Here is a 23,757-nt window from a genome sequence, read left to right on the forward strand (position 1 = left end):
TATACAGCAGAATTAACAATTATTTAAATATCAAATAAATGGCTAGTGTTGAAAACATAATTTTGTATAGTTGTTTTGTTCAAATCAAGACCCAAACAAGATCTACACCATCTGACTGGTATAGTTCAAAAGTCATTTAAAATCAGTAACACTTCCCCCCACCTTACTTCCTCTAGCCTTTATTTTGCAACTTTTTTCCAGTGAAAGAAACCAGATCATCGTCCCAAAGAATTTCTCGCATTCTGGATCTTTTCTGATTGCATCCTTGGACTGTGTGTAACATATTCCTCTGTCCTCCAATTGTTCCACAAATTGGTGTTTAACTCCACAGCTGTTCTGTCCAAAACAGCAGCCACCCTTCATGTGCCTGTTGAGTGCCTGAAATGTAGTAGTCTGAATGGAGAGGTTCTCTAAGTGTAAAATATGCACCAGATTTCAAGACAGTACAGAAAAGGTAAAATATTTCATTAATAATGTTTACATGTTGAAACAACAGCATTTGTTTATATTAGGGCTGAATAAAATATATTATTAAAATTAATTTCTACCTGTTCCTTTTTATTTATTAATGTGCCAATGAGAGAAAATTTAATTACATATGTGGCTTACAAATTTCACATAGTCAATGTTGTGCTAGAGACTTGGTCAAGTTCAGATTTGCTCTTTCAGTGAGAATATTCCGTATACTACAACAAGGTACACAGAAAGACTGGTTACCTCGTTTTTTGTGGTAAAATTGATCAGTACAGTTGGCGTGATCCATCCATTCTAAAACTGCCTATCAGCCCCTCACCTAACAGTTTTAGCAGCAATTGATAACTATGCCAAAGCCTCTGACTGTGTGGATCACAATAAACTGTGGAAAATTCTGAAAGAGATGGGGATACCAGACCACCTGACCTGCCTCTTGAGAAACCTATATGCAGGTCAGGAAGTGACAGTTAGACCTGGACATGGAACAACAGACTGGTTCCAAATAGGAAAAGGAGTATGTCAAGGCCGTATATTGTCATCCTGCTTATTTAACTTATATGCAGAGTACATCATGAGAAACGCCGGGCTGGAAGAAGCACAAGCTGGAATCAAGATTGCTGGGAGAAATATCAATAACCTCAGATATGCAGATGACACCACCCTTATGGCAGAAAGTGAAGAGGAACTAAAAAGCCTCCTGATGAAAGTGAAAGAGAAGAGTGAAAAAGTTGGCTTAAAGCTCAACATTCAGAAAACAAAGATCATGGCATCTGGTCCCATCACTTCATGGGAAATAGATGGGGAAACAGTGGAAAGGGTGTCAGACTTTATTTTTTGGGGTTCCAAAATCACTGCAGATGGTGACTGCAGCCATGAAATTAAAAGACGCTTACTCCTCGGAAGAGAAGTTATGACCAATCTAGATAGCATATTGAAAAGCAGAGACATTATTTTGCCAGCAAAGGTCCGTCTAGTCAAGGCTATGGTTTTTCCAGTGGTCATGTATGGATGTGAGAGTTGGACTGTGATGAAAGCTGAGCGCCGAAGAATTGATGCTTTTGAACTGTGGTGTGGAGAAGACTCTTGAGAGTCCCTTGGACTGCAAGGAGATCCAACCAGTCCATTCTGAAAGAGATCAGCCCTGGGTGTTCTCTGGAAGGAATGATGCTAAAGCTGAAACTTCAGTACTTTGGCCACCTCATGTGAAGAGTTGACACATTGGAAAAGACTCTGATGTTGGGAGGGATTGGGGGCAGGAGGAAAAGGAGACAACAGAGGATGAGATGGCTGGATGGCATTACGGACTCGATGGACATGAGTCTGAGTGAACTCTGGGAGTTGGTGATGGTGGGAGGCCTGGCGTGCTGCGATTCATGAGGTCGCAAAGAGTCGGACACTACTGAGTGACTGAACTGAACTGAACTGAACTGATAACTATTATCTTAATCGAAGTTTCTCCCCTCAGCATTAGTGGCACTTCAGGCAGGATAATTCTTGGTTGGGGCTGTCCTGTGCATCGTAGGATGAACAGCAGCATCCCCAGTCCCTGCCTACTAGCATCTCTCCTGCCTCCAGTGGTAACAAAGACACTGCCAAATATGCCCTGCGGGGCAAAATCACCTTCCCTACCATCCCACCCTCACCCCTGATTTAAAATCTCTGGTCTAGAGCCCGTATCTCAGTGGGACCAAATACAAATTCAACCTTTTCAGTGAAGCCTTCCCATAAAGCTATCTTCCTATAACCCAAAAGCAACACCTTCAACTCTGTATTTCCCTAGTACTCTGTGGCTATCTGGAAGGATTTACTGCATTATTTTACAATTGTTTTGGTCTCTTTCCTTCTGTAGAATGTAAGCTCCTCAGGGCAACCTTCACACCTTTGTATTCCTACTATCCAGAAAATATCTGAATGTGGGGCTCAATGGATGAAATACCAAGTAAAAGCAAGAGGCAAGAACCTCCAAGTTCCCTGATTCCATTAAAAAGAAAATTGTGACTGCTGGTCTGACTGCTCAGGAGCCAGTTCTGAAGTTTGCCTATGAGAAGGCCCTTGTGTCGAATGTACTGTTTGTGAGAAGAAGCGTGGAGTCAGGCCTGCCATTATAATTGAGAATTTACTCATTTGTTCAAGAAACATACTGAGCACCAACCACTAGACAAACATTTTTCTCAAAATTTGAGATATGTGAAGAACAAGCCAAAAAAGTTCTTCTCTGAAAAAGCTATATCCTAATGGTAGTGGGATGTGCCTGGAGGTCAATAAACAAATACATAAATAGGGACTTCTCTGGTGATCCAGAGGTTAAGACTCCGAGTTTCCACTGCAGGAGCTATGGGCTGGATCCCTGGTTGGGGAACTAAGATCCCAGCAATCAACAACACATTTGTTGTGTACTATCAACACATAAATACACAGAAAAACATGATAATCTCAATTCTGAAAATAAATATATAAAGAAAATAAACAACATTATATGATACAGAGAGTACAAGAGGGATGGTACGGGGAGGGAGGAGGGAGGGGGGTTTAGGATGGGGAACACATGTATACCTGTGGCGGATTCATGCTGATGTATGGCAAAACCAATACAATATTGTAATTAACCTCCAATTAAAATAAATACATTTATATTAAAAAAAAAAGATCCCAAAGAGCCAAAGCTACAAAGATATAGTATAAAGAAATAAAGTCAGTATCTTATAAAAATTTTAAATGGAGTATAATCTGTAAAAATATTAAATTGCTACGGTATAGACATGAAACTAATAATAATATTGTAAATCAACTATACTTCGATTTTTCAATAAAATAAAAACTTTAAACTAAAAAAAAAAAAAAAGAGTACAGGGGGGAAGCAATTACTTTTAGACAGAGAACAATGAGATAGAGAAAGTCATGAGCAAAACAGGGAAGGGAATTCCAGGTAGAATAAAGAGCAAATGCCAGGACTCTGCAATAGAAAAGAGCCAGATGTGCTCAAATAATAGATTGTGGGTCAGGGTTACTGGAGCATATTGAAAGGGACGTGTGGAACAAGGCAGTTCAGAAGCATGGGTGGAGTGAAGGCTATGGCCAAGTTTTGGACTTTATTCTTAAAACGAGAAGGTATTGAATAGCTTAAAAATAGACATGAAAGTATATAATTTACATTTTTTAAAAATAGCTTTACTGAGATATAATCCACATACTGTAAAATTCATCCTTTTTAAAGTGTACAGTTTAGCAGTTTCCAGTATGCTCCAGAGCTGTGCAATCATCACCACTATCTGATTTTAGAACATTCTCATTACCTCATAAAAGAAACCCCACTCCCCATTCTCTCCTACCCCCAGACCCTGACAACTATTGATCTACCTTCTCTGTGGATTTGCTTATTCTGTATATTTCATGTAAATGAAAACACAATATGTGGCCTTTTGTGTTGGTTTCTTTCACTTAGCATACAGTTTTCAGAGTTCATCCAGGTTATGACATATATCAGTAGTTCATTCCTTTTCGAAAAGTTTTTTAGACTTATTTTATTTATTTGGCTGTGCTGAGTCTTAGTTGTGGAACATGGGGGCTTCTCTCTAGTTGCAGTGTGTGGGATTCTCTTGTTGCAGAGAAAGTTGTGGCTTATTTGCCCCCCAGCATGTGGGATCTTAAGTTCCCTGACCATGGATCAAAAGTGCAGCACCACTTTAACAAGTGGTGCTGGGAAATCTGGTCAACCACTTGTAAAAGAATGAAACTAGAACACTTTCTAACACCATATACAAAAATAAACTCAAAATGGATTAAAGATCTCAACGTAAGACCAGAAACTATAAAACTCCTAGAGGAGAACATAGGCAAAACACTCTCTGACATACATCACAGCAGGATCCTCTATGACCCACCTCCCAGAATACTGGAAATAAAAGCAAAAATAAACAAATGGGACCTAATTAAACTTAAAATCTTCTGCACATCAAAGGAAACTATTAGCAAGGTGAAAAGACAGCCTTCAGAATGGGAGAAAATAATAGCAAATGAAGCAACCGACAAACAACTAATCTCAAAAATATACAAGCAACTCCTACAGCTCAACTCCAGAAAAATAAATGACCCAATCAAAAAATGGGCCAAAGATCTAAATAGACATTTCTCCAAAGAAGACATACAGATGGCTAACAAACACATGAAAAGATGCTCAACATCACTCATTATCAGAGAAATGCAAATCAAAACCACTATGAGGTATCATTTCACACCAGTCAGAATGGCTGCGATCCAAAAGTCTACAAATAATAAATGCTGGAGAGGGTGTGGAGAAAAGGGAACCCTCTTACGCTGTTGGTGGGAATGCAAACTAGTACAGCCACTATGGAGAACAGTGTGGAGATTCCTTAAAAAACTGGAAATAGAACTGCCTTATGATCCAGCAATCCCACTGCTGGGCATACACACTGAGGAAACCAGAAGGGAAAGAGACATGTGTACCCCAATGTTCATCACAGCACTGTTTATAATAGCCAGGACATGGAAGCACCCTAGATGTCCATCAGCAGATGAATGGATAAGAAAGCTGTGGTACCTATACACAATGGAGTATTACTCAGCCATTAAAAAGAATACATTTGAATCAGTTCTAATGAGGTGGATGAAACTGGAGCCTACTATACAGAGTGAAGTAAGCCAGAAGGAAAAACACCAATACAGTATACTAACGCATATATATGGAATTTAGAAAGATGGTAACGATAACCCTGTATACAAGACAGCAAAAGAGACACTGATGTATAGAACAGGCTTATGGACTCTGTGGGAGAGGGAGAGGGTGGGAAGATTTGGGAGAATGGCATTGAAACATGTGAAATGTCATGTATGAAACGAGATGCCAGTCCAGGTTCAATGCATGATGCTGGATGCTTGGGGCTGGTGCACTGGGACGACCCAGAGGGATGGTATGGGGAGGGAGGAGGGAGGAGGGTTCAGGATGGGGAACACATGTATACCTGTGGTGGAAAAAAAAATTTAAAAAGCAAAAAAAAACAAACCAAAAAGAAAAAAAAAGAAAAGATGAAAAAGCAGGAAAAAAAAAAAAAACACAAAAGTGCATCCCCTGCATCGGAAGGCATATTCTTAACCACTGGACCACCCAGGGAAGTACCAGGACTTCGTTATTTTTTTTATGGCTGAATAATAATGCATTCTATGAATATACTACTTTTATTTATCCATTCATCTGTTGATGGATATTTGCGTTGTTTAAGCTTTTTGTTTGGAGAAGGCAATGGCACCCGACTCCAGTACTCTTGCATGGAAAATCCCATGGGCGGAGGAGCCTGGTGGGCTGCAGTCCATGGGGTCGCGAAGAGTTGGACACGACTGAGTGACTTCACTTTCACTTTTCACTTTCATACATTGGAGAAGGAAATGGCAACCCACTCCAGTGTTCTTGCCTGGAGAACCCCAGGGACGGGGGAGCCTAGTGGGCTGCCATCTATGGGGTCGCACAGAGTCGGACATGACTGAAGTGACTTAGCAGTAGCAGCAGCAGTTGCAGTAACCTTTTTGTTATTATGAAAAATGCTACTGTCAACCTTCATATAAAAGTTTTTCTGTGGATATAACTATCTGTTCTCTTGAACATATTACTAAGAATGGAATTATTGAGTCCTATGGTAACTCTATGTTTAACTTTTTAAGAAATTGCCTATGATCCCACTTCATCTTTTGCATTTTTCCAAAATGGCTAAACAATTTTTCAATCCCACCAGCAATATATGGTTTGCCTCCACATCCTCGCCAACACCTGTCATTGTTGTCTTTTTTTTTTTAGCCATTTGAGTGGGATAAAGGACATTGTGATTTTGATTTGCATTTCATAATTACTAATGATTTGGGCATCATTCCATGTATTTATTGGCCATTTTTATATCCTCTTTGAGAAAAATGTCCATTCAAATACTTTGCCCATTTGTAATTGGGTTTTCTGTTTTTTTTGTTTTTGTTTTTGTTTTTGAGTTAGAAGAGTTCTTTATATTTTCTAGATACAAAATCCTTTACTGGATATATAACTTGCAAGTATTCCTCCTCATCACTGAAGCTGCCTTTTCACTTTCTTGATGGTATCCTTTGAAGTATAAAAGTTTTAAATTTTGATGAAATCTATTTACTTATTTTTCTTTTGTCCCTTGTACTTTTGTTGTTATACCTAATAAGGCTTTGTCTAACCCAAGGTCATAAATATTTACTCCTGTATTTTCTTCCAAGAGTTCATTGTTCTAGCTCTTACATTTAGGCCTATGATCCACTTAAATTAATTTTTGTACATGATGTGAGAAAGGGGGCACCACCTCATCTTTTGCATATAGATATCTACTTGTTGACACCATTGGTTGAAAAGATTTTTCTTTTCCCATTGAATGGTTTTGGCACCATTGTCAAAAATCAGTTGACAATAAATGTGAGGTGTTTATTTACGGATTTTCAATCGTTTCCCTATGTCAGTCTTACGCCAGTGCCACATGGTCTAGATTGCTGTAGACTTGTAGTAAGTTTTGAAATTGAGAAATGTGAGTCCCCCACTTTTGGTCCTCCTTTTCAAGATAATTTTGGCTATCCTTGTTGTCTTATGTTTCCACAAGAATTTTAGGATCAGCTTTTCAATTTCTGAAAAGAAGACAATCAGAATTTTAGTAGAAATAGTGTTGAATCTGACGATTAATTTGTGGAATAGTCTCATCATAAGTCTTTTAAACCAAGAAAATAGGATGATTTCCCATTTCTTTATGTCTTCTTTAATCTCTTTCAACAATGTTTTGTGTTTTTCAGTATGCATGTCTTGCAATTCTTTTGTTAAGATTATTTTAAAGTATTGTATTTTATTCTTTTTGATGCTGTTGCAAATGGAACTTTAACCATTTCATTTTGGATGGCTCATTAGTGTACAGAAATATGACTGATTGTCATGTATTGATCTCATACCCACAACCTTGCTGAATTCATTTATTAATTCTGACAGCATGTGTGTGTGTGCCCTCCCCTTTTTTTCTTCTAACTGCCTTGGTTAGAGTCTCTATAACAGTCTTCAACAGGAGTGAAAAGAGCAGACATATTTCTCTTGTGCATGACCTTAGGGGTAAAGTTTTAAGTCTCTCACTATTAGGTATGACTTAGAAGTGTGTATTTTACAGATGTCCTTTATCAGGCTGAAGGAGTTACCTTCGATTCCTACTTTGTCAGTTATTTTTATCATGAAAGGATATAGTGTTTTGTCAATGGCTTTTTGGAGTCAATAGTATTACCATATGTGTTTTTGTCATTTATTCCATTAATATGATGTATCACATTGATTGACTTTAATATGTTGATTCAACTTTGTTTTTGCATTCTTGGGACAAGTCCCATTTGGTCATGGAGTATAATCCTTTAAATATGTTGCTACATGCAGTGTGCTAGTATTTTGTTAAGGATCTTTGCATTTATATTCATAAGGGATATTGGTCTACGGTTTTCTTGTGATGCTTTTGATTTTGGTATCAGAGTAATAGTGGTTTCATAGAACATATTAGGCAGTGTTCCCTCTTCTGTTTTCTTAGAAGAGTTTTTGCAAAGGATTACTATTCTTTTTTAGACATCTGGTAGGTTTCAACAGTGAAGCCATCTGGGCCTGAACTTCTCTTTGTGCCAAGATTGTTTTTATATTACTAATTCATTCTATTTACTTATTATAGGTCTGTTCAGATTGTCTATTTCGTCTTGAGTCAGTTTTGGTAGCTTGTGTCTTTTAAGAATTTGTCCATTTTTCCTATGTTATTTAATTTCTAAGTATACAGCAGTTCACACTGTTGTCTTACAATGCTTTTTTATTTCTGTAAGTTCAGCAGTGATATCCTTTCTTTTTCTCCTGTATTGAGTAATTTGAGTCTTTTTTTTTTTTTTTTCTCCCTTGTTTGGTCTTGGTAAATGTTTGTCAATTTTATTGATCTTTGAGAATAAACTTTTGGTTTCAGAAAGTTTTCTCTGTTTTTAATTTTTTCATTATCTTCCACATTCATCTGAATTATTTTCTTTCTTCTTCTAACTTTGGATTTAGTTTGCTCTTCTTTTTGTAGTTGCTCAAAGTGGCAGTTTTTGTTGTTTAGTCTCTTAGTCGTGTCCAACTCTTTGCAACCTCATGGACTGCAAAACACCAGGTTTCCTTGTCCTTCACCATCTCCTGAAGCTTGCTCAAACTCATGTCCATTGAGTCGGTGATGCCATCTAACCATCTCATCCTCTGTCATTCCCTTCTCCTCCTGCCTTCAATTTTTCCCAGCATCAGGGTCTTTTCCAATGAGTCAGCTCTTTACATCACGTGGCCAAAGTATTGGAGCTTCAGCTTCAGCATCAGCCCTTCCAATGAATATTCAGGACTGATTTCCTTTTGGATGGACTGGTTTGATCTCCTTGCAGTCCAAGAGACTCTCAAGAGTCTTCTCCAACACCACAGTTCAAAAGCATCAATTTCTTTGGCGCTCAGCCTTCTTTATGGCCCAACTCTCACAGCCATACATGACTAATGGATAAACCATAGCTTTGACCAGAGAGCCCTTTGTCAGCAAAGTAATGTCTCTGCTCTTTAATATGCTGCCTAGGTTTGTCATAGCTTTCCTTCCAAGAGGCAAGTGTCCATTGTTTCTCCATCTATTTGCCATGAAGTGATGGGATTGGATGCCAAGATCTTTTGTTTTTTAATATTGTTTCTTTTTTTTAAATTTTATTTTATTTTTAAACTTTACATAATTGTATTAGTTTTGCCAAATATCAAAACGAATCCGCCACAGGTATACATGTGTTCCCCATCCTGAACCCTCCTCCTTCCTCCCTCCCCATACCATCCCTCTGGGTTGTCCCAGTGCACTAGCCCCAAGCATCCAGTATCGTGCATCGAACCTGGACTGGCAACTCGTTTCTTATATGATATTTTACATGTTTCAACGTCATTCTCCCAAATCTTCCCACCCTCTCCCTCTCCCACAGAGTCCATAAGACTGTTCCATACATCAGTGTCTCTTTTGCTGTCTCGTACACCGGGTTATTGTTACCATCTTTCTAAATTCCATATATATGCGTTAGTATACTGTATTGGTGTTTTCCCTTCTGGCTTACTTCACTCTGTATAATAGGTTCCAGTTTCATCCACCTCATTAGAACTGATTCAAATGTATTCTTTTTAATGGCTGAGTAATACTCCATTGTGTATATGTACCATAGCTTTCCTTTTTTTGTTTTTTTAATTTTATTTTATTTTTAAACTTTACATAATTGTATTAGTTTTGCCAAATACCAAAATGAATCCATCACAGGTATACATGTGCTCCCCATCCTGAACCCTCCTCCCTCCTCCCTCCCCATACCATCCCTCTGGGTCATCCCAGTGCACTAGCCCCAAGCATCCAGTATCGTGCATCGAACCTGGACAGGCATCTCGTTTCATACCTGATATTTTACATGTTTCAATGCCATTCTCCCAAATCTTCCCACCCTCTCCCTCTCCCACAGAGTCCATAAGACTGTTCCATACATCAGTGTCTCTTTTGCTGTCTCGTACACAGGGTTATTGTTATCATCTTTCTAAATTCCATATATATGCATTAGTATACTGTATTGGTGTTTATCCTTCTGGCTTACTTCACTCTGTATAACAGGCTCCACTTTCATCCACCTCATTAGAACTGATTCAAATGAATTCTTTTTAATGGCTGAGTAATACTCCATTGTGTATATGTACCACTGCTTTCTTATCCATTCATCTGCTGATGGACATCTAGGTTGCTTCCATGTCCTGGCTATTATAAACAGTGCTGCGATGAACATTGGGTACACGTGTCTCTTTCCCTTCTGGTTTCCTCAGTGTGTATGCCCAGCAGTGGGATTGCTGGATCATAAGGCAGTTCTATTTCCAGTTTTTTAAGCAATCTCCACACTGTTCTCCATAGTGGCTGTACTAGTTTGCATTTCCACCAACAGTGTAAGAGGGTTCCCTTTTCTCCACACCCTCTCCAGCATTTATTATTTGTAGACTTTTGGATCGCAGCCATTCTGACTGGTGTGAAATGGTACCTCATAGTGGTTTTGATTTGCATTTCTCTGATAATGAGTGATGTTGAGCATCTTTTCATGTGTTTGTTAGCCATCTGTATGTCTTCTTTGGAGAAATGTCTATTTAGTTCTTTGGCCCATTTTTTGATCGGGTCATTTATTTTTCTGGAGTTGAGCTGTGGGAGTTGTTTGTATATTTTTGAGATTAGTTGTTTGTCAGTTGCTTAATTTGCTATTATTTTCTCCCATTCTGAAGGCTGTCTTTTCACCTTGCTAATAGTTTCCTTTGATGTGCAGAAGCTTTTAAGGTTAATTAGGTCCCATTTGTTTATTTTTGCTTTTATTTCCAATATTCTGGGAGGCGGGTCATAGAGGATCCTGCTGTGATGTATGTCAGAGAGTGTTTTGCCTATGTTCTCCTCTAGGAGTTTTATAGTTTTTGGTCTTATGTTTAGATCTTTAATCCATTTTGAGTTTATTTTTGTGTATGGTGTTAGGAAGTTTCAAGCCAGCTTTTTCAATTCTTTTTTTACTTTCATTGAGAGGCTCTCTAGTTCTTCTTCACTTTCTGCCATCAAAAAGCGATGTCATTTGTGTATCTGAGGTTACTGATATTTCTCCCAGCAATCTTGATTCCAGCTTGTGCTTCATCCAGTCCAGCATTTCTCATGATGTACTCTGCATATAAGTTAAATAAGCAAGGTGACAATATACAGCCTTGACGTACTCCTTTCCCAATCTGGCAGCAGTCTGTTGTTCCACGTCCAGTTCTAACTGTTGCTTCTTGACCTGCATACAGATTTCTCAGGAGGCAGGTAAGATGGTCTGGTATTCCCATCTCTTTCAGAATTTTCCACAGTTTGTTGTGATCCCCACAGTCAAAGGCTTTGGCATAGTCAATAAAGCAGAAGTAGATGTTTTCCAGGAACTCTCTTGCTTTTTCTATGATCCAATAGATGTTGGCAATTTGATCTCTGGCTCGTCTTATCTTTTCTAAATCCAGCTTGAACATCTCGAAGTTCTTGGTTCACGTACTGTTGAAGCCTAGCTTGCAGAATTTTGAGTGGCAGTTTAGGATATTGATTTAATAAATTTTTTTAATATAAGAGGTTACAGGTAAATTTCTAACTAAGCCTTTTCACTTTATCCCATAAATTTTAGAATGCTTAGTTTTCATTTTCATTAATCTCAAAGTCTTTTCTTATTTCTTTTGTGATTTCTTCTCTGACCCATTTGTTATTTGCACATATTTGTGAATTCTCCAAATTTCTTTCTGTTAATCATTTCTAACTTTATTCTGTCATAGTCTGAGAACATACTTTGCATGTTTTGAATCCTTCTAACCTTTTGTGGCTTGTTTTGTGGCTTAAAGTATGGTTTATCCTAGAAGATGCTTCATGTTGCTTGAGAAGAATGTCTATTCTACAGTTGTTGAGTGCTCTAGAGATATTTGTTACATCTCATTAGTTTTCAGTATTATTCAAATGTTTTATTTCCTTTGAGTTTTTGTGTTTAGTTCAGTTCAGTTCAGTTCAGTCACTCAGTCGTGTCCAACTCTTTGTGACCCCATGAACCACAGCACGCCAGGCCTCCCTGTCCATCACCAACTGCTGGAGTCTACCCAAACCCATGTCCATTGTGTCGGTGATGCCATCCAACCACTTCATCCTCTGTCATCCCCTTTTCCTCCTGCCCTCAATCTTTCCCAGCATCAGGGTCTGCTAGGATTCCCATTAGTGTATATTGGTAGACTTGCTGTTTCCTACAAGTTTCTGAGGCTCTGCTCCTTTTTAAAATTATTTTGCCTTTCTGTTCCTAAAAATAGTTAATCGATGTATCTTCAAGTTTGCTGATTCTTTCTTTTGCTAATTGAAATATGCTCTTGAGTTCCTTTAGTGAATTTTTCATTTCATTATTGTATTTTTTAATTCTGGAACTTTTATTTTTTATATTAATTTCTGTCTTTATATTGCTAATAATTTTGGAAATATCACTTTCATACTTTTTACATGAGCCCCTTTATTTATTTAAACTTTTTACAATAGCTGATTTAATAAGCCTAATGTCTGAGATTTCTTGGGGATAGTTTGTATTGACTTCTTTTTTTTTTTCTCGTGCTTGAGCTGCACTTACCCATTTCTTTACAATATTATGACTTTGTGGAAAGCTGAACATTTAAAATAATATATAATGCTGAAAATCAGATCCTACTCTCCTCCAAGAGTTTGTATTGTTGCTGTTCATTTAGTTACATTTCACAACTAATTGTGTGAAGTTGTATTCTTTATTGTGCAGGACTGCTGAAGGCTCTGCTTGATTAGCTTAGTGTTCAACTAATGAATGGACAGAGATTTCCTTAAATGCATTAAAACAACGTCTCTCAGCCTTCATCAGAGGTTCTGTGTGTTTGCTGGGGCTTTCTGTTAACACTCCAACAGGCAGTTGACAACTCTACCTTAGCCTTCACTTACTGATTGTGTGCAGATCATCAAGGTGAGACAAAGGTGTTACTGGGATCTTCTCATGCCTTTCCTGGGCATGTACATTGTGCTATATACATGTATGGCCTTCCAGATTCCCAGAAATACGTCATAGCTTTTAAAATTCCCCTTTGACATCTCCTTTCACAGTTTTTCTTTAAAGATTTTTGGCCATCAGTCTCTTGTTAGCTTCAACTGATAGTGCTACCATAGGTAGCTGTGATTTCAAAAAATTGCCATTGACTGTTTTTGACAAATTCCCTAGGGATAGAGTTGCTCACAGAAAGCAGAGCTCTGCATCAGATAAATATAATCACTAAGATTGGAGCATTTCTTATATTTTTTGGACATTTTAAAAATATTCAGGTTTACTGTGATATAGTCACATACAATAAAATCCATTCCCTTTGTTTTTTGTTGACATATAGTTGATACACAAAGTTGTGTTAGTTTCAGGTGTACAGCAAAGTAATTCAGACAAACATACGTATATATAGGCTTCCCCAGTGGCTCAGTGGTAAAGAATCTGCATGCAATGCAGGAGATGGAGACAAGGGTTCAATCCCTGGGTCAGGAATATCCCCTGGAGGAGGTCCTGGAAACCTACTCCAGTATTCTTGCCTGGAGAATCCCATGGACAGAGGAGCCTGGTGGGCTACAGTCCATAGGGTTGCAAAGAGTTGGACACGACTAAAGCAACTGAGTGCATGCGTGCGCACACGCATGCGCACGCACACACACACACACACATACACGAACATGTATCTTTCTGAATTTGAGTTTTCTCCTGCTAAATGTTCAGGAATGGGATGGAGAAAAGACTCAAAGTAAAAAGGGATGAGGTACATGGAAACCCCAAAAGAGAATGCCTAGTTCTCTGTGTGGTTTTGGCCTTTACTTAGCTGGGGATGTTACTCACTTACCAAGTAAGTTACTACACTTACTTAGGTGGAGGGGACTATCAAGAATTCTAATTTCATCATGTTGGAAACCTTTTAGGTTAAGAAGAATTATGCTTCCTATACAGCAAGCTATCAGAACTAACACACTTCAAAATGTAAATTTATTCATCCTTTTTCATGGATGCTCAGAGTTTCCCACACAAATATTGATTTCTACATGTTCAACAAAATGCCACCATCAGGCAGGTCTACCATGGACTGTATATCTGTGGGCAGAGTCCTCTAAGTCGAGTATTCATCTTCTCCCCCTTGTACTGACAAGTTGAACAGGAGACACTTTGCTTTGCCAGCCTTCAACTTAAGACAGAACCTAATTGTCTCCTGGCTTTGATCAGAGAGGGTCTTTGGAAAGTTTAACAGGTCAGAATGAACTTGATTGCCAGACAGAAATCAGCATGCCAAAAATAAAGCATTAACCAAAGCCAAAAAAACAGTGTTGGCTGAGGCATGACTTGGTATGGGGCTCTAGGTATTTTGAACAGCCGGGTTTGATGGAAGCAATTAGGAACAGCAGTAATTGCCTGTCAGGCAACATTGCCATTTGCTGAGGACAGAGCTGATACTTTTAGACACAAAGGCTGTTGGGCCTCCATTGTAGCCTTTCATACTTTTGGAGACTGTCTTCTGGTTTCCATTACAATGAAGCTCAAGCTGCCGACCCCATTAAAGTGTCAAGGTGGGAGGGAAACAAGGTCTTGAAAAGAGTCTTTCAAGGCTATTGCCATGGTTGGTTTTATTTAAAGAGTAAGGTTCCCATACACACTTATTTTACCTTTTCTTTCCCTTAAGTGATGAAAGCACCAAGTCCCTTAGCCCTATCACCAAGGAGCTGAGGAGCTGAAGATTTTGTTCTCTGTGCAGCAGGGCTATAGTCAGGTCCAATCTGTTTCCTTCTGTTCCTCCCTATACGTAGAATACGGAGTTCAGGTGCCCCAGAGCAACTTTTCTGCACAAGTCCTTTAACCAGTGACTCTCAACCATTCACACAGTTTTAAAAACCCAATTCCACAACTAGAAATGTTGTGGTAATCTGGAATTCCCCTTTCCCTCCTGTCTTCAGAAATACTCGATCATAAGCAGCTATTCTTTCATCAGATTATTTTCAAATTCAGAGCCAAGTAAAAAAGAAAAGTATCCAGCCTCAGGGCTAGAAAGGATTGCAGTAATACATGTAATGTGTTCTTAGGAAGTATAGGCTTGCTAGTAAAGAGGCAACCTTAAGCTCCCTAGAGAATAAGTAAAATGCCCAGGCACATTCACAGGCAGTATAAGCATTGCCAATATTAGAGTCACTCTTTACTTTGGAGAATGTAATTGAAACAAACCAAAAGAGAAACACTGATCTGGAAGCCTGGAAACTTGGGTCTCATCATAGTATTTACCTTTTATAAGCTATGCATCCTAGAGCATAATTTTAACTTTGTTTTGTTTAGAACTATACAACCAGGACCTAAAAGATTACCTGGTACTTAGCAGGCACTTGGCAGATACATGCTGTTTAGATTTTTTTTTGAATCTCAGAGTACTAATCAGCAATATGGGGCTATACTAGTTTTCCAAGGTTTCCATAACAAAGTATGACAAACTAGGTGGCTCAAAATGACAGAAATTTTTCTCTCTCAATTCTGGAAGACAGAAGTCCAATACTAGGATGACACTAGGTCCATGTTCCAACTGAAGTCTGCAGGGGAGAATTCATCCTTGCCTCTTCCTAGCTTCTGGTGGTGGCTGTCAGATCTGGCTATTTCTTGGCTTGGCTTATAGCTGCATCACTCCAATCTCTGGCTCTGTTGTTACATGGCATTCTCTCTGTGTTTTCTTTTTCCTCTTTTTGTAAGGACACCAGTCATGGATTAAGGATCCACCCGCTATGGTATGAGCTCATCTTAACTAATTACATCTGCAACAATCCTATTTCCAAAGAAGTTCACACTCTGAGGTGCTGCTGGTTAGGACTTCAACATATCTTCTGCAGGGACACAATTCAACTCATTACAGGGATAATTCATGTTGTCTAATCCATCTCAGCATTTGTTATGAGGACTCAGTAGGATAATGCATGGGAAAAGTCTTTAAAATGACAAATTATTATTCACATACCTGGAAGAGTTTCTTCCCCTTACTATTTACTGTGAGGATGCAGTAATATTACATGAAACTTAAACTGTCAGCTTTAATACTTCATAGGTCATCACCAGTATGCTCACCTGCACTGCAGGAGACATGGGTTTGATCCCTGGGTCAGGAAGATCCCCTAGAGTAGGAAATGGCAATCCACTCCAGTATTCTTACCTGGGAAATCCCATGGACAGAGGATCCTGGTGGGCCACAGTCCATAGGGTCACAAGAGTTGGACCTGACTTAGTGACTAAACCACCACCAGCACTAACACACAAACTCCACTTTAGACTGTGAAGTGGCCAGGGAAAGAGCTACTATCCCTATTCTAGAGGTGAAAAAACTGAGACATTAAATTAAATGATATAATCAAAGGCACATGGTCTGAGAGCGAAAGAATTGCTACTATATGTCAGGGTGTCAGCCTCCTGGTTGTGATACTTTTTAGCTCAGCATAATGCTAGGATGACAATTCCTCCTGGGAGCTTTCATTTTCTCAACATTTGGTAGCCTGCTGCAGAGAACCAGAGTTCATTACCTGATCAACCGAAACTTGAGGTATTATGAAACTTCTGTTCAACTGGATCTCTCTCTCTGTACTGTGGTGCTAGAAGTGCAATGCAGGGAAGAGAGAAGGGAATGGTAAAAAAAAAAAAAAAAAAAGGATGAGGGTAAGGAGTAATTACAATGAGTAGGTGAACTCACAACTCAGCCAACAAGGCATGAATTAAGTGTGGTGTATAGGATAATTAGCAGCCATTTAGTGCAGGAAAATTGCTACCAGCTGTTCAAAACCCAAGACTGTGGGACTGATCTGTAAATGGTTATCTGAATAAGCAGGCAGACAGCTAAAACATGAAGCTGTGCCCCAGGTCCGAAAGGCTGTGTTTTGTTTTCCAGAGAAAGCCTTGTCCTAGATGAATCCATTATGCTTATTAATTACTGTTAATGCAAACTTAATGGCCTGACCAAAGGCTCCCAGAGAACACTGGGTCATAGATCTGTGGGGAATTAGACCAATAAAGGGGAAAACAGGAACGTCAGAGGCTTGAAATCCACAGACTATTCTCAATATGGACCTCCAACATTTTTCATGAGAGCCCAGTCAACAAGCACAATCTTATCCATCAAATGCCGTTCCTCATTTCCCTCTGCCTACCTCTCAGCAGATTAGTGTAAGCACTATTCCAAACAGTCTGAGACCTACCTTCAATTTAGCACCTAAATGCAGTTGATTTACTTGGGAACCTACAGAATAACAGCTACAAAATATAGGCATAAAATATACAAGATGACCCTAGAATGTCTTATCATGCCTGAAAGCAAGGGCACTGTCAAAGACTATGCAAGTCAAGTCAGAAGGTCAAAAGTCAGCTCAAAGAGGCTACTGCTGCTGCTGCTAAGTCACTTCAGTTGTGTCCAACTCTTCGTTCATGGGGTTGCAAAGAGTCAAGACACGACTAGGCATGCGCATATGCAACAACATAAAAAGAGAGACAAAAGGATGTTTATTCCTCCTGATAAAACAACACATCACTACCTGTAAAAGATCCTTGTAAAAAGTCACACTAGATGAAACTTCTAGAGCTAAATACCAATTTAAGGAAATGCAAAGAACATAGAAACATGTCAAATGCTACTACAGGCATGCAATCAGAAAAATCCAGGATGTGGGAAATTCCACAGGACAAATTATTTGGCTTCTTCAACAAATAAATTATAGTGAAAGGAAAAAATAGGGAAGGGAAACTGTGACTGATTGAATTCTTGGCCTCTGTTATTCACCCCTTTCTACATTCACACCCAAGCCATGCCTTACTGTGGGAAGAGAGCACCTCTTTGCCTTTGAATCTAAGTTTGGCATTGAGAAGTGCTTAAATAAAAGAATTCAGTAAAAGTGACAGTGAAAGCTCTGGTCTAAGGCCTTAAGAGGGCTCTTAGGTTTCCACTCAATCTCTTACACTCCAGCTCTTGCCTTGGGAAGAGTTTCCCCCCTTCAGCCTGGACAGTGAGCACATCAATGGCAATAACAATGGACTGACAACAGGAAGCCACAGTCCAATATTCTAGACAAGATGTACAACCCCGAGAAGGGGAAAGCATCCTCTCCACTCCTACTCACAACATGATCTACCACCACAACCACAGCTATGACTACATTACATTTCCTGACTTCTCTAAAGATGGAGTGAACCCTGAAGAAAGCGATTAAAGAACAAGAAAGAAAGAGTGAAATATCTCATTCAAATACACTTAAAATAATTTTTAGTTTCCAATCTAATCTATCTAGTTACCAAAGTTAGTAAAATACATCCATGAACTGACCCCTGTGACAGAATCTTTTATTATTGTGGCAAAGAAAAATAGAACATGTCTTCATCGTCACAGGTTAAAATATTTATATAGAATGTCTCTGGATAGAGACATAAATGGGTAGAGATGAATATGAATATTTCTTATATGCAACTCTCCTGCAAGAAGGTCAACTGCTTTTGAACTTGGGATATTAGTTCAGGTTCCAAGTTTGAGCTCCTTCCCTGTAAGAAGTCCTGAGGAAACAAGTTGCTCCATGTCAGCAACCTGGCAGGACCTTGGGATCCAAATGTTGGGAGTCAGGGGGATCAATACACTTTAATCAAAAAGGCAGATGTGCTCAGTTGAATCCTTTAACTTTTAAGGTCAGAATTTATTGTGGAAATTTTGTAGTCTGGAGCAAGATGGGGAACATAAGAAAAGATTCTCTGCTATAGGTCTTCACTTTCTTGCCAGAGAAAACCAACTGGGAGAAACATTAAAAGAACAGGGCCACACTTGAACCACCAACCCAACAGCCCCCAGAGTCACTTCAATTAGTAGTTTATCTAGAAGTTGTTAAGTTATGTGATGGTCTCTCCCATCCCAGGAACTTCAGAGCTTATAAACCATGGAAGGTCATGAGTTCCAAACATGGCTTTAGCAATCTCAGGTCCCATGTGTTCTTCCAGAACCTTGCCACTCCCCATCAAGAAGTAGAATCTATTTTCCCTCCCTTGGGTTGAGCAAGACATTATGGCTAATTTGATGAATATAATTCAGTGGAAGTGACACTGTGTGACTGAGCTGTGGTATTAGTCTTGTCTTGTCCTTGGACCGGGATTTACACCATCAGCTCCCCTGGTTCTTAGGGCTTCAGACTCAGATTGGAATTACACGTCTGGTTTTCTGGGTCTCCAGCCTGAGATGGCAGCTTATGGGACTTCTCAGTCTCCATCATCTTTCTCCCTCTCTCACTAAACACACACGCACACATCCTTTTTGTTCTGTTTACCTGGAGAATCTTACTAATACAAGTATTTATTGAGCAATTACTAAATGTAAATCCAATGCTCTAAACACGAATGATCTCATTTAATCTTCATATCAGGGACTTCCCTGGCGGTCCAGTGGTGAAGACTATGCACTTTCAACATAGGGACTTGTGTTCAATCCCTGGTTGGAGAACTAAGATTCCACATGCTGTGAGGTGTGGCCAAAAAAAAAAAAAAAAAAAACCACCCAGAAATAATCTTCACACCCAACTGGAGATAGAAACTATTTTCTCTTTCACATTTTACACATGAGAAAACTGAGAAACAGGGGTTAAGCTATTTGCCAAGTTCACAAAGCCAGTTAACTAGCAGAGCAGGGGTTCAAACAGACCAGTTCAGGTGCCACACTCTGGAATTTCTTTAGGTGGCCTTTTAAATCTCAGATACTTTCATCTAGAAAAAACAACAACAGACAGCTTGGGTTAACAAAAGTAGTTTTAAATGCAACTTATTTCATGTAAATGTGTTTGAATTTCTCCATGACTGTTCTTGACTGCATCCTGGCCTAGACACTAGACCTAATTAATCATCTCTTTGGGTCCCCTTATTCTTTGTGGCAGCTACAATCCCCTTCTAGACACAAAACCTTCAAGTCCTGCCCTAAGAGGAAAGCCAGGGGAGAAAAGGAGGGGTCTTGTTCCTGTTTGAATCAATTGTTTACTTAACCCTGTGGCTGAATTATAAACAGTTTGTTGGTTTTTTTTTTTTTTTTAAGGCTAAGGAGAGTTAAATTGGTTCAACGTAATGACTTAGAAGGGAGAGGGCTAAAGTCTGTCTGGGATTTCAAATGTGCAGGAATGTGTTCATCTTTTTTCCATATGTTTTGGCTTTTCTTTCATACTATATTAAAAGTAGCTATGAAGAAGGGGAAGAATGAGAGAGGTAGAAGAGGAGATGGAGATGAATATGAGGGGAGAGGGAGAAAAATGAAGGAGGAGGAAAAGAAGGAAGCAGTTCCAGACACATTGCCCAACCCTTTAGAGATTCTAAATATGAAGTTCATGTTTGTTGTACCTGGGGAAGAAGCTGATAGTCTCAGTTAAGGCAGCACTGAAATATTCACATTACACTGAAATTACTGAAAGACTTGCAAACTAGTTGGTTAATACCCATTGCTCCCAGCCTCCTGAGTGCTCCACTGTCACACTTCCTATGATGGAGACCTCCACACCACCTAGCAACCAAAGGGCAAACTTGATACTGCAGAGGGCTCTTGGGACCCGCTCCATTACTGAGGTGGCACTGCCCGATCTTCCTGCCTATTAGTGTTAGTCACAAAGTTGTGTCTGACTCTTTGTGACCCCATGAATTTAGCCCACCAGCTCCTCTGTCCATTAAATTCTCCAGGCAAGAATACTAGAATGGGTAGCAATCCCTTCTCCAGGGGATCATCCCAACCCAGGGATAGAACCCATGTCTCCTCCACTGCAGGTGGATTCTTTACCGTCTGAGTCACCAGGGAAGCCTCTTCCTGCCTACAGTTTGTTAAATATTTTAACTATCATTTCTGGACAGAAATACCTATCCTGCAGCCTTGGAATCAGGTTGTTATTATCTTAAGTTTTCCTTGCTTTGTTCACCTTTGACTGTCCCTGGCTGAGCATCCAATGGTCTGAGACCACCAGTAACCTGGTCAATTTGGATGTCACCAGTCAACTTGCCTTTGGCCATCTGCTCAAGACAAACAAAGCCAGATGAAAGGTGTGCCATCTTGAAACTGGGGATGGAAGTCATTTAGAAACTGAGAGAGTAGGAAATGGAAACGGCTCTATAAAGTTCTCAGGGTAAGAAGAAAAACCAGAGGCTTTCTAGTTCAAATAACATAAATGCATACAATGACTCCCTGTTCAGGGTGCTAGACAGTTCACATGATATTCCACAGTTTGTAAAATGCTTTCACATCCATGATCTCACCTGATCATCATGACAAATCTTTCAGTAGGCAGGACAGGGGTAATGGTTCCAGTTTCACAGAAAAGGAGATATAAATCCAGAGACCTGATGGGACATGCAAAGGTCCTAGAGCTAAGTTTTGAACTGTGATGTGTAGATGCCAAGTCCAGCCCTCCATGGTGCCTTCTTAGTGACAAGCAGCAGCAGCTGCTGCTGCTGCTACTAAATCACTTTAGTAGTGTCTGACTCTGTGTGACCCCATAGACGGCAGCCCAATAGGCTCCCCCGTCCCTAGGATTCTCCAGGCAAGAACACTGGAGTGGGTTGCCATTTCCTTCTCCAATGTATGAAAATGAAAAGTGAAAGTGAAGTCGCTTATTCACTCAGTCCGGTTGCTCTTAGCGACCCCATGGACTGCAGCCTACCAGGCTCCTCCGTCCATGGGATTTTCTAGGCAAGAGTACTAGAGTGGGTTGCCATTGCCTTCTCTGGTGACAAGCAGGGAAGTACCCAAAAACAGCAATCAAGTTGAGTCTAACATCAATAAAAATCTCTGGGTTTTTATAAGCACGTTACTCAGCTTGATTCTACTTTTCCTTCATAGCTTGTGTGTCCTGAACGATAACCATGTGAGGACATCAGACAACACATTGCTGCCTACATTTTAAAATGAGGAAATGGGATCCCAAGGACATTCAGTGATTGACAAGGCCACACACACTGGGTGACAGCACAGCCAGGCTAGGGTGTCAACGTTCTGAATCCTTGTCCAGTGCTCATCACCACCCTGTACCACCCACTGCTGTACACACACCTCATGCCCTCCCAAACAAGGAAGGAGACAGTTTGGGTAAAGAAAATACTGAATGATCAGCCACTGATTCTCCAGCGTTATGGGAACGCAGATGATCTACAACATGAAATAACCAAGAAGAATTTATCATTTAAGAACACGCTCTTAGGTAGGAAATCTACCTCTTCCATTATCCTGTGTTCTGCTTCCAATGAAAAGTAAGAAAGGAGGCTAAAAAAATGAATGCTTACTGCTTCCACTACATTATCTTATCTAACCATGATAACAACTGTTATGCAAGAATACTATCATCCACTTCTATCTACTTCACATGAATGAGGAAATAGGTTCTGAGGCATTTGTTCGGTCGTACAGGCAAGAATTTGCCTTCCCAAATACTCATGAACTTTGTAAGGAAGTGCCCCTTTAACATGATCCAGCTTTGCCATTAGAAGGGACGAGTATGAATTCTGGTTCCACTTCTCAGCTCTGTGTGATCCAGAACCAGTTATTATCTTATTCCCTGAAATTGTTTCTTCATTTATAAATACTGCAGGTAATATACCCTCTTCTCAAGAAGGTTAAGAGGATTAATAGCAATAGCTAACATGTGTTGAGTGTTTGCTGCATGCTAGGTGCTATTTTACACTCTTTCCATTTATTATCTCCATCAACTGCTCTGAACATCTCTATGGGATTGGGCACTACTTTTCAGCCCCATTCTCCAGGTGAGAAATCTGAAGCCCAAAGCATTTAAGGGACACCTCCAAGTTAGGAGGTGGAAGGGCTAGTATTTTAAGTCAAGGAGTCTGATTCCACAGTCTAAGACATAATAAGAGCTCAATAAACAGTGTCTGTTTCATCGTTAGGACTGGTAGTTGAGGTGAGTGTGAAATGAGCAAGTCACTGGGACCAACCTACACAATAGCTTAAATTACCCACCTAAGGTGCATAGATGGGAAAAAGTCAAGGAACCCTTCACAGACACAGAGGTAGCGTAAGCATTGACAGGTTTTAAATTACTTGATGGAGGCCTCAGAGAGAAAGAGGTCATCTGCTCCACCTCCTAGCACACACAGGGTCCCACCTCATCTGTGGAGGGTTTGGGGCTCCCAGGCCTTGTCTCTTCTCTAGGCTTGGGTAGGAGGATGATCTCAAGGAAGGGAGCATGGGTTTTAGAAACATTCAGAAGACAGAAGAGTCTGATTGTTAAAGAACAAAACACTTTAAATAAATAAACTGAAGGCTATATGGACATAGTTATACAAACACACACAGGCTTTTCACAATTTTTCTTTTATCTTTCACATACTTCGCAAACACTCTCCTTGCAGCTGGCAAGCTGTTCCTCATTTTCCCACTCAGCTGAATGCCAACTGTCCCACTCCCACTCCCACCCCCAGTCTCTCATAACAGCTTAAGCTTCCAAGAGACAGCTTGACTCAAAATGCCATCCAGTCTTATGCCAGAGGGAGGACTAAGACTTGTCCAGCAGGAAGGGACAGAAAAGACAACAGCCAGAACCACCGTCCCAGTAGAACTGTAAGAATATGAGCACCTGCAGGGCATTTCTGCCCAAAGGTGGGCCTGCAACCTCTGAAGATTACTAGCCTATCAGTGAGTATGCCATGGGGCAA

The sequence above is a fragment of the Bos indicus x Bos taurus genome, chromosome 20, assembly GCF_003369695.1.
Source record: "Bos indicus x Bos taurus breed Angus x Brahman F1 hybrid chromosome 20, Bos_hybrid_MaternalHap_v2.0, whole genome shotgun sequence".
Classification (NCBI taxonomy): Eukaryota; Metazoa; Chordata; class Mammalia; order Artiodactyla; family Bovidae; genus Bos; species Bos indicus x Bos taurus.